The sequence below is a fragment of the Macrobrachium rosenbergii genome, chromosome 36 (assembly GCF_040412425.1).
Source record: "Macrobrachium rosenbergii isolate ZJJX-2024 chromosome 36, ASM4041242v1, whole genome shotgun sequence".
Lineage (NCBI taxonomy): Eukaryota > Metazoa > Arthropoda > Malacostraca > Decapoda > Palaemonidae > Macrobrachium > Macrobrachium rosenbergii.
Window position 1 is genome coordinate 10,004,326 of NC_089776.1, and position 9,576 is coordinate 10,013,901.

The following is a 9,576-nucleotide window of genomic DNA, read 5'->3' on the forward strand; positions in this document are numbered from 1 at the left end:
GGTGAATCGGTGTCTGTGAGTCTTATTTGAATTCAGGAGGAGCATCTCCCCGGCTGGTGATATCGAGTCCTTATGAGGAGAACGACGTGAATTTGTAAAAAGGAGTAAAAAAAAAAAAAAAAAAAGAGCTGCCACTTGCAATATCTAGCAAAAAAAAAAAAAGCTTCCGTCAGCCTTTATTTCCGAGTTGTTGAATCGTAGAGTTGTTTTTTTAACTGTCGTTAGCTTTTTAGTTTTCTGAAAAGAAAACTACTGTGCCGGCTTTGTCTGTCCGTCCGCACTTTTCTTTCCGCCCTCAGATCTTAAAAACTACTGAGGCTAGAGGGCTGCAAATTGGGATGTTGATCATCCACCCTTCAATCATCAAACATACCAAATTGCAGCCCTCTAGCCTCAGTAGTTTTTTTTTATTTTATTTAAGGTTAAATTTAGCCATAATCGTGCTTCTGGCAACGATATAGGATAGCCGCCACCCGACTATGGTTAAAGTTTCATGGACCGCCGCTCATACAGCATTATACCGAGACCGCCGAAAGATAGATCTATTTTCGGCGGCCTTGATTATACGCTGTACAGAAAACTCGATTGCGCCGAAGAAACTTCGACGCTGCGCCTAGAGAATTCTTCGCTCATTCGCTCGACTAAAAATTGTGGGAAGTTTCCTATCAAGTGTCGAAGTTGACGAACGCTTAAAAAAAAAATATTAATTGTTCTTGAATTGCAAAGTTGAGGTCTTGATATGACAGAATGTCCTATGAATCTTTTTTTTATTATGAATATATCAAAAGAAATTATTTTCTGTTGTTTTATCTCTGAACAAAATAGGCATTTTATTTATTTATTTATTTATTTATTTATTATTATTATTATTATTATTATTATTATTATTATTATTATTATTATTATTATTATTATTATTATTATTATTATTATTATTGGTGAAGAAATCCGCAAAGATGTTTGTGTAAATATATATAATTAAAGATATATATATGAATAAATATTTCTAACATATTTCACACTGACATTTTGGTGACTCATGAGATCACGAAATTTTGTATAAATATATTATTATTATTATTATTATTATTATTATTATTATTATTATTATTATTATTATTATTATTATTATTATTATTATCATCCACAGGCCTTTCTCACGACCAGCAAGATGCCCCAGAATGAAATGAAGACTACGAGTATTTATCTAGAAAAATAAATAAAAGAAAAATAATCCCTGGCACATCCGTAGCACTGACAGAACGTCTTACTCTAAAGGAGAAGTTGGCCACTAGGAATAAAGCCTCTATAGAAGTCTGCTAAACTGAGGGAATCGTAATTGCCATTGTTACCCAAAAGGAAAGAGAATCTCTGCTTAGAAGGTGAAGGTCGCAGGACGTTGCCAACATCCAGAAAACAGTACCACGACGATGGAGCAACAATAGACTCAGGTGGCGCCAAGGTTACACCAAGTCTCGCCCACGAGTAGGAAGCCATTGACAGCTGCGTGTCTCCGATGAACTGGAATAGATCTGTGAGTCTTTTTCTTTCGTTTTGTCTTATTTGAATAATGAAGACGAGCTCTTCGCTTCATGAGGGAACGTTATAGGCTTGTGTTATTCAGTATAAAGGAGTGTCGTCGTTTGTGCGCAGGTTGCGCATACGACGAAGATCCTGTGCTGGCGCAAAGTAGGCCTATGTCTACTCAATACTTCTTTTTCACGCTTGCTAACGTTCACAAGGTCTTTAGGACCAAGGTCTAAAAAAGGTATTCTTTAGACCTTGGTTAGGAGTAATTTCAAATGCGATCTCGACCGTGATGTGCTTCGTAACCTTATTTTATTGGTAAGATTTTGAATAAAGTATTATCAGAACGTCGTTGGTCTACGGTTAGAATGATGCTTGAAAAACTCTCTTTCTCATGGAATTGTCGGTACTTTAAATTTATCCGACGTTACCGGTTATAAAAACAACAGAGGGTAAAAAAAAAAGGGTAAAAATTAACAGGGGGTAAAAACACAGGGGGTAAAAAATGACAGGGGTAAAAAATAACAGATAGTAAAAATAACAGATGGTAAAAATAACGGGAGTAAAAATAACAGGGCTAAAAATAACAGGGGTAAAAAATAACAGAGGGGTAAAATTAACATACGTTTAAAATAACAGGGGTTTAAAAACAGGGGGTAAAAATTAACAGGGGTAAAAAAACAGGGGTAAAAACAACAGGGGGTAAAAAAAACAGGTGGTTTAAAAAACAGGGTGTAAAAATTAACAGGTGATAAAAAAACAGGGGTAAAAACAAAAAGGGGGTGAAAAACAGGGGGGTTTAAAAACAGGGTGTAAAATTAACAGGGGTAAAAAAAAAAAACAGGGTAAAAAAAAGGTGGTAAAAACATAGGTAAAAACAAAGGGTTAAAAACAGGGGGTAAAAATTAACAGAGGTAAAAAAAGCTGTGAAAATTAACATGGTAAAAAAACCGGGGGTAAAAATAACAGGAGGCAAAAAATAGTGATGAAAATTAACATGGATAAAAAACCAGGGGGTAAAACAAACAGGGAGTGAAAAACAGGGGTTTAAAAACAGGGGTAAAACAACAGGGTAAAAAACAGGGGTAAAAAACAGGGGTAAAAATAACAGGGGTAAAAACAGGGGTTTAAAAAAAAACAGGGGTAAAAATAAACAGGGGTAAAAACAATAGGGGTAAAATTAACAGGGGTAAAAATAACAGGGGTTTAAAAACAGGGTGTAAAAATAACAGGTGATAAAAAACAGGGTAAAAAGGTGTGTAAAAAAAGGGAGTGAAAAACAGGGGTAAAAACTAAAGGGTAAAAATAACAGGGGTAAAAAACAGAGTAAAAAAAAAAGGGGTAAAAATAACATGGGGTAAAAATTAAAGGGTAAAAATAAAGGGTTAAAAATAACAGGGGTAAAAATTAACAGAAGGTAAAAAAATATCAGGAGTAAAAAATAACAAGGGGTAATAAAATAACAGGAGGCAAAAAAACAGGAAAAAATTAACATGGATAAAAACCAAAAGGTGGTAAAACAAAAAAAATAACAGAGGGTAAAAACAAGAGGTAAAAATAACATGGATAAAAAACAGAGGTAAAAATAAGAGAGGGTAAAAACAGGGGTAAAAAAAAAAAAAAAAACAGGAGGTAAAAAAATAATAAGGGTTAAAATTAACAAGGGGTAAAAATAAACAGGGGTAAAATAAAAGGTAAAAAATAATAGGGTTAAAAAATAAGAGGGGGAAAAAAACAAGGGTAAAATCAACAGGGTAAGAATTAACAGGGTTAAAAAAAGGGGGGGCAAAAATGAACAGGGGTTAAAAATAACAGGGGATAAAAATTAATGGGGTAAAAAGTAACTTCTTCTTCTTCTTCTTCTTTTAAAGTAACATGGGGTAAAAATTAACAGGGGTAAAAAATAAAATAGTAAAAATCAACAGAGGGTAAAAAATAACAGGTGGTAAAAAACTAACAGGGTGTAAAAAAAATAACAGGTGTTAAAAATTACAGGGGACGGGTAAAAATGAACAGGGGCTAAACAATGAAGCCTGTCTGAAGGAATACAAGCAAAAGAATTTTTCGCAATTAGACCCAAACACTGGACAAGGATAGAAAACTATCGTCGATTAGTGATGCCGCGTTGTCTTCAACTTCGATCAAACGAGGGAGATAAAACACGTGTAGATCGTCGTACTTACTGGAACGTTGTTTGTTTGTTTGTTTTTTCTATCTTTTGAACATCACTGGTTTAAATATCTCAATAATTCTACATGGGTCAAATGTCGCCGCGCGCTTTCCCACAACGACAGAAGAAACTGATTGGGTCGAAATGTTCAAGGCTGATGTTTCTCGTGATCCCGAACACCTGTCATTGCCTTTCCAAGCTAGTTTTAACCAGCAGAGGAAAGCAAGTGCTACAGGGGAGCTGTAAGCAGCTGTTGCACGTAGCCCAGTAAACCAAGGTCAATCATTACTCCACGGTCTAGAGACTCTAGACCGTAGGCCTAGGGGCGACCCAGGACCCACTAACATGTTATCCATTATGTTTTCGAATTTTCCTCAAGACGAAATCCGCGGTAGTTATCTTTGGTGGTAATCTTTGGGAGTTATTTTGTTAATAATAATATTAATAAAAGTATGTTCTTTGATTAGATTTAAAAAGTAGACTAATTAGATACTGTCTTAAAGAAATGCCTGAGGTGTAAGTTTTTTTAATTACCGGTCATTACACATGCCAACATTCTTGTCTTGAATATCGGCTGCGGCAGGTTTTCCTTTAAGCATTATCTTTGCAAAATGAAAAATGTAGGCCTACGAGTCTGCAAAAGAAGCCAAACTGCTCCAGAGTGACCTGTCATCTAGAATCTAGTACCTAGTAGCATGGACGAGCGAGTAGATCTTACTAAGGAGCTAAAGTGTCAGAAAATGAAGCCCCTGGGCCAGTTGAACAGGGCAAAGAATGAGGATCTTTGACAGACAGAAATCAAACATTCTGAGAAGTGTCCGATTTCTCAAGCTGTTTCTCTTCACCACTGCCTTTGTCATGCTTTTAACTGCTAAAATCATGACTGAACACCCAGTGCGGGAAACTTCCTTAACATCAGCTGCTTAATACGCCTACAAACTTAGTCCTTCAGTTGCCCATCAAAGCCCCTATACACACTGCGCCATTCCCTTCCATCTTGCAAACGCACCATTTTACTGTCACTGTTGAAGGGTAATCTTGACTGTGACTTTATTCATTTATTTCTTTATCTTGACGCCAGCAAAGGGCCAGTGGGCAAGTAAGGTGTACTCTTCTGGTGTCATATATATATATATATATATATATATATATATATATATATATATATATATATATATATATATATATATATATATATATATATACATATATATATATATAATATACTCAAGCACTCAGTTCTTACTGCAGCATCAAACACGTTTTCATCAGGTAACGCCATTTTCCTCGTCCAGGTAACCTCACAAATCCGCTGAAAACCATTTTTGTCGAGTCCTTTCTGGTCCTTGAAGCAATTCTCGAGGAGCACGCGTGCTTTGATGCGTAGCCTTTATAATTATTGTGTGCGTGTAATACTCTACTTCTTTCGCATTGATTCCTTTCGTTATCTTTATCTGTGTCGTACAATTAGCATCAGTTACTGATTGATCTTCACATTTCTTCTTTTTTACAGATTCCGTGAAATGAATGTGTTTGGAACTAGACTCATCAAACCCTGATGGCGTTTGTTAACTCTGTTCTAAAGGAATCAGACTCTTCTATCAAAGAGGTAAGACTAAACTTTATTTCTTTTTTGTATATTATTATATATTTTTCATAGTAAGTGTCACTTTCGGTAGAGGACCGCCTCTTGAGGGGTTGTGGATCCCATGGTGAGAGAAACGCATCATACGTGTCACATTAGCCGCCTCTTCCAAGTAAGGGAATGGATATGGGACATAGGACTTACAGGCCCATGCTATGTATTTTTACTTACATTTTATTTATTTATTTATTTATTTATTTATCTGTTTTTCTAATAACTGATCTCCTATTTCTTTATTCCCCTTTACTTTCTGTTACTTCTTTCGAATGAACACCATAATATTCTTTGGAATTTTGAATTTCAAGTCAGTGGCCCCTTTGGTGGGCTTGTTCCATATGAATAGGGTTCATCTTCTAATAATAATAATAATAATAATAATAATAATAATAATAATAATAATAATAATAATAATAATAATAATAATAATAATACTGTCACTGCAAAAAGTGGAGAGAAGGATATAAAATACCAAGTTTTGGGGTTTTGATAAGTCATTTTAAGGAGAGAAAACTCTAGTGTCAGGGAGAGTGATGATAACTGAAAAAGTCCAGTGATTATAGAGGTAATTTTGAACGCGGCAGTAGAAAGCCTTGGGATAGTGAGTGTATACGATCTAGGAATTTAAAAGCATCAATGTTTTTGTGAGAGCTGGAATTTGTTCCTTGCTGAACTGGGAGATTATGAAGATGTTTTACCAGGGCAATTAAATTGCAAATTATAATACAGAAAGATATGTCATTGTTGGTGGGTATGAAGTGCCTATAGATAAGAATATTTGAAAGTATATTTAAGAAAGAGGAAATTCTAAGGAATAAGGTCTTAGGACAGATGTTTCAGTATGTTTAAGAGAAAATCTTAAGGAGTAAAGCTTTAGGACAGATGTTTTCAGTTTCTTTAAGAGATAATTCTAAGGAATAAATTTTTAGTACAGAGTAGATGAAAGAGAAAAGGTTGATCGATGTAGTTTTGAGAATAAGGATGACTGAAGTTATATTTGATCGCTATGCAGTTGAGCTGATCATTGAGGTATGCAAAAGTTGAAGTTTCCCGTAGTGGGGTTAATGCCGTCAGTGCACCTCGCGGGGTGCACTGTAGGCATTACTTGAAGGTTCTTTGCAGCGTCCCTTCGGCCCCTAGCTGCAACCCCTTTCGTTCTTTTCACTGTACCTCCATTCATATTCTCGTTCTTCCATCTTGCTATCCACACTCTACTAATAATTATTTCATAGTCCAACAGCGAGGTTTTCCTCCTGTTACACCTTTCAACCTACTTACTCACAATTACCTTTCCAGCGCTGAATGACATCTTAGGTCCCAGCGGTTGGCCTTTAGGCCTAAACACTAAAAAGTTAAGTATAGCCTACCTTAGTTTAACCAGACCACTGAGCTGATTAACAGCTCTCCTAGGGCTGGCCCGAAAGATTAGACTTATCTTACGTGGCTAAGAACCAATTGGTTACCTGGCAACCACATTATACCGAGAAATGAATTTCTATCACCAGAAATAAATTCCTCTAATTCTTCAGTAGCCGGAGACCCGAACTCGGGCCTAGAGAATGCTAGGCGCCAACTCTAACGACTCGCCCAACGAGGAACTGCCTAAATACTATGTTTCATTCCATTGCATTCCACGAGTTGAGGTTGGAGAGGAAGAGGGTGGAAGTGTAGCCACAGAGTTAATGAAGACAAGTGGGTTTTATGGGTAAGAAAGGGGTTGGAGTTAATGAGATAATGACGGAAGAAACGGGTGAGGAATGTTTGAGCGAATAGAAGATGTGGCGGGAAGTGGAGACGAGGGATTTAGTGAGGGCGTAATAGACGTTATATATGAGACGCATGGCAAAAAAAAAAAAAAAAAAAGAATCTTTACGGCATGCGGAAAGAACAGAATAGAATAGAGAATTTAGGCCGAAGGACAACCGCTGGGACCTATAAGGTCATTCAACTCTGCAACTGAAACTGACAGCTGAAAGGTTTGAAAGATGCAACAGCAGGAAAATCTCAAAGCAGTTGTACTATGAATCAATTGTTAGGGAGAGGGTTGAGGAAAGTAAGAAGAAAGTAAGAGGTTGTGAACGGAGGTAGAGTAAAATGAATGAAAGGGGTTGCAGCTGTCTAAGACAAGAGAAACGAAGAACAAGGAGAAATAAAGAGAGGGAAAGGAGAAGAATGAATGGAAGTGAGAGAAAGAGGAAAATAAGTAGGAGCAAGGTTAGAAAAGTCAGCGAAAGCAGTAGGAGGAACTGGAATGAAAAAAAAAAAAAAGAGAGAGAGAGAGAGAGAGAGAGAGAGAGAGAGAGAGAGAGAGAGAGAATAACAAGGAATAGTGGCGGGGATGGCAGAATAAATGATAAACCTTTAGAAACAAGCCTTAATAAGAAATAAATTATAAGATGTCTCCTATAAAGTCAGTTATTTCACTAACCAGCTGCGAGAGACATCAACTAAACTAAACAAAACTGTTTCCTGAAATCCAGGGTTAGACCGACGATGTCATTTGCCGTAAATTTATGAGATTCTTAACCCATTTGCCAGCACCAGTAACTAAAAGTCAACTAAGAAACAGCAACTGCTGAAAAGAGATGTAGACAGCTCGTAAGAAAATGGGATCGTATTCGTTAGTCCTAGTACTATGCAGTAGATTTAAACATGCGCCTGTGAGAAAATCAAGATTCATTTTACATAGATCATCAAAAGCTAAATCTAGCCACTAAGATCGTCTCATTCCCTCTGCAGTGTATCAGTGATTATGTCGATATGATCGGCAATGCCAAATGTATGACAAAACCCACTGGCTCAAAGGGCATTGGTGTTTACTTCCCCTTACGGATAAGGCCAATGAGGCACCATCTTTGTGACACCCTAGGGCCAATATAAATATAATGTGATGCCCGTAATCGAAAGAGATGCCTATGCAACATTTCAACATTTCAGCAGTTGATCAATCAATTAGTACAATGGCTGGAAGGGCAGATATGCTTATTACGACGAATTAGGCACTTGGAGCAATCATGTGCTCTTTTTTCAGCATTCAGCTGACACTGACATAACCTTGAATTTACCAAAGGTGGGGTATAGTGAGTAATCGTTCTGTCAAACCCATCCTATGGCAACTCAAAGAGTATATACACAAGTCCCTCATTCTAAAGATGCGTCACGTGAAGAACCGTTTTCTTTTGATAATGGGATACGATGGTAAATTTCACAATAATTGTTCTTTTGTTGCATCGCCCTTAAATGACCACTTAAGATCACTCAAGAACCAATTAAACAAAATATCTATATGTAATACACTCGTTTTAATCAGATATTTCAAATTGTGAGAATGTAAGTGATTTAAGGACTCGTTAAAATTAAATGTTCGTTTTAGCTCTGTTAGTATAGAGGAACCACATTGTTGACCTCAAATCAGCAATTATTTTCAACCTCCATTTTCATCTTTCATTTAATTTGTCCCTTTCACAACTTAACTCGGCCACTGACTTATGCTTAATATTTCCTCTTCTGTGTCGGGAATTTTTAGTTATGCTTAATATTTCTTCTTCCGTCGGGAATTTTTCTTCCTGACATTCCTCTTCTTTGCCCTTGCTATCTGTCTTTCAGCTTCCCTTCTCTTGTCCCAGTATACATCCCTATCTTCTTCCCCACCTGTCCCCTGTCAGAGCTGGAAGGCTCTTCATTCTCTTCGACTGCCTTTATGGTTTTATTCCAGAACCATGTCTGTTCCTCTATAACATCCCCATATGTCACCCCAACATGGCATGATTTCTATTATACTTCCTCTTTAAGCAGTTTTCAAAAACCACTCCTTCATGTACTATTTGCCAAAACTTTTCCTTGATTTTGACATTATTTTTCACTTGCATGTTTTAATTCTTTTGACCAGCTGTTTTCTTCTTTCTATCATTCAGTTAAATTCACTTGCAGCAATGTGTTATGCATGCTACAGTTGATATAGAAAAGCAATCATTTTCTTATATGCCACCCACCATAATATAATCAGGTTTCAGCTTCTCCACTCTTATCAACTTCTCTCTGACTATTTAAACTGTTTTACGACTTGTCCACAGCTCTGGCAAAATCCGGGTACTGCTATATCTAAAAATAATACACTTAAAACTGGTTCTGTCCATTCTTGTATCCACAAAATTAGTCTTCCTGATTGTGCTAAGTACATCACCAGAATTCATATTCCTCTGCATCATAAAAATGAGCTTTTAAGTCAGCTCCTTCA